This window comes from Palaemon carinicauda, chromosome 35, assembly GCF_036898095.1.
Source record: "Palaemon carinicauda isolate YSFRI2023 chromosome 35, ASM3689809v2, whole genome shotgun sequence".
Classification (NCBI taxonomy): Eukaryota; Metazoa; Arthropoda; class Malacostraca; order Decapoda; family Palaemonidae; genus Palaemon; species Palaemon carinicauda.
This window is the reverse complement of record NC_090759.1, coordinates 1116503-1118527: the sequence shown is the minus strand read 5'-3', so window position 1 is coordinate 1118527 and position 2025 is coordinate 1116503. Positions and strand designations below refer to the sequence as shown.

The following is a 2025-nucleotide window of genomic DNA, read 5'->3' as shown; positions in this document are numbered from 1 at the left end:
GACCACAAGGACTGGAAGGATGTCCATCTGACATTCTCAGTGGGAAAGTTGGAGGCTGATATTGCCGGACGGCAATTCGGCGAGGACCTCCCCAAGTTGTCCGAATTTCTTTTACGAAGAGAGTTCGAGACAAAAGAAAGACTGGCTGCCTCAATGTCTCATCAGACTACTCTTGAGACGATGGCAAGTGACCCTAAGGTCCATGAAATGTTCATGGTTGTGGCTAAGTCTCACCTAGCCACAGTGACGAAGGACCTTTATGGCTTCGTCAAGGCAAGGAGAGCTTGCAGGGAGTTCGTGTTCACCGGGGCTTCGGTGAGACACGAGCCAAGGAAGTTAATATCCTCCAACATTTGGGGAAAAGACCTTTTCCCTACCGATGTGGTCAAAGAGGTTGTTGATAAGGCCGCCGTGGAGAATAGAAACCTTCTCCAGAAGTGGGGCCTGGCTATCAAAAGAAAATCTTCCCCGGATGAGGGTCCTCAACCAAAGAGGAAGAATATGAGGACTAGGCTACCATCTCGGCCAGCCAAGCCTTATAGACAGCAACAGCAACTGCAATTGCCTTTGCCTCCAGTGCCCCAGATGGTGGCACAAACCCCGACTACTTTTCAGTGGGTACCCCAGGCGGTGCCAGGTCAGTCAACCACATTCACCCCAACGTTCGAAGGACAGTCTTCTTCCTTTCGTGCAAAGCCTAGAGGAGCAGCCAGAGGCTCGTCTAGGCGCCCCTCAAGGGGAAGGGGATTCAGAGGTGGTCGTGGTCAAGGAGGCAAGACCTCAGGACGGCAGTCCAAGTGAAACGATACCGGTAGGAGGGAGACTAATGAAATTTTGGGATCGCTGGACCTTCGATCCCTGGGCCCAAAGCCTACTCAAGAATGGACTGGGTTGGAGCTGGTACAGCACTCCACCCCCATGCCTTCGGTTTTTCCAACACTCCACCCCCATTTTGGAGGAGTACGTTCAAGAACTGTTGGAGAAAAATGTGATCCGAAAGGTGAAGTCCATCAAATTCCAAGGGAGGCTGTTTTGTGTTCCCAAGAAAGACTCGGAAAAGCTCAGAGTCATTCTGGACTTGTCACCACTCAACAAGTTCATAGTGAATTGCAAATTCAAGATGCTAACACTGCAACACATAAGGACCTTACTGCCCAAGAGGGCATACTCAGTCTCTATAGACTTGTCAGACGCCTATTGGCACATCCCAATCAGCCGTCGACTCTCCCCCTACCTAGGGTTCAGGCTACAACGGAAACTGTACGCCTTCAGAGCCATGCCATTCGGGCTAAACATAGCCCCAAGGATTTTCACGAAGCTTGCGAGCGCAGCTCTCAAACAATTACGCCTAAAGGGAATTCAGGTAGTAGCCTACCTGGACGACTGGCTGGTGTGGGCAGCATCCGAGACCGAATGCTTACAAGCTTCCAGTCAGGTGATCCAGTTCCTAGAGTACCTAGGCTTCAAGATCAACAAGAAAAAGTCTCGACTTTCTCCATCCCAAAAGTTCCAGTGGCTGGGAATCCACTGGGACCTTTTGTCACACAGTTTCTCCATCCCAATGAAGAAAAGGAAGGAGATAGCGGGCTCTGTCAAGAGACTTCTAGATTCCAAAAGGATATCAAGACGCGAACAGGAAAGGGTACTAGGCTCTCTCCAGTTTGCTTCAGTGACAGACCCAGTGCTAAGAGCACAGCTAAAGGATGCAACCGGAGTTTGGAGAAGGTATGCATCAAACGCGCGAAGAGACCTGAGAAGACCAGTGCCGCCTCGGCTACGTACTCTTCTCAGACCTTGGTCCCAAGCCAGACATCTAAAGAAGTCGGTTCTTCTTCAGCCACCTCCCCCGTCGATGACGATTCACTCAGACGCCTCAAAGGAGGGATGGGGAGGTCACTCTCATCGGAAAAAAGTCCAGGGGACTTGGTCCAAGCTATTCAGGACCTTTCATATAAACTTTCTAGAAGCTATGGCAGTGCTCCTTACCTTAAAGAAAGTCTCCCCGCGTCACTCGATCCACATAAG

At 50.7% G+C, this 2025-nt stretch overlaps 1 protein-coding gene across 1 annotated transcript in view; it reads left to right on the top strand.

Annotated features, from left to right (window-relative positions):
• LOC137627590 (uncharacterized) overlaps positions 1 to 2025 on the top strand; it is a 54955-nt gene that overhangs the window by 42362 nt on the left and 10568 nt on the right. The window lies entirely within an intron of this gene.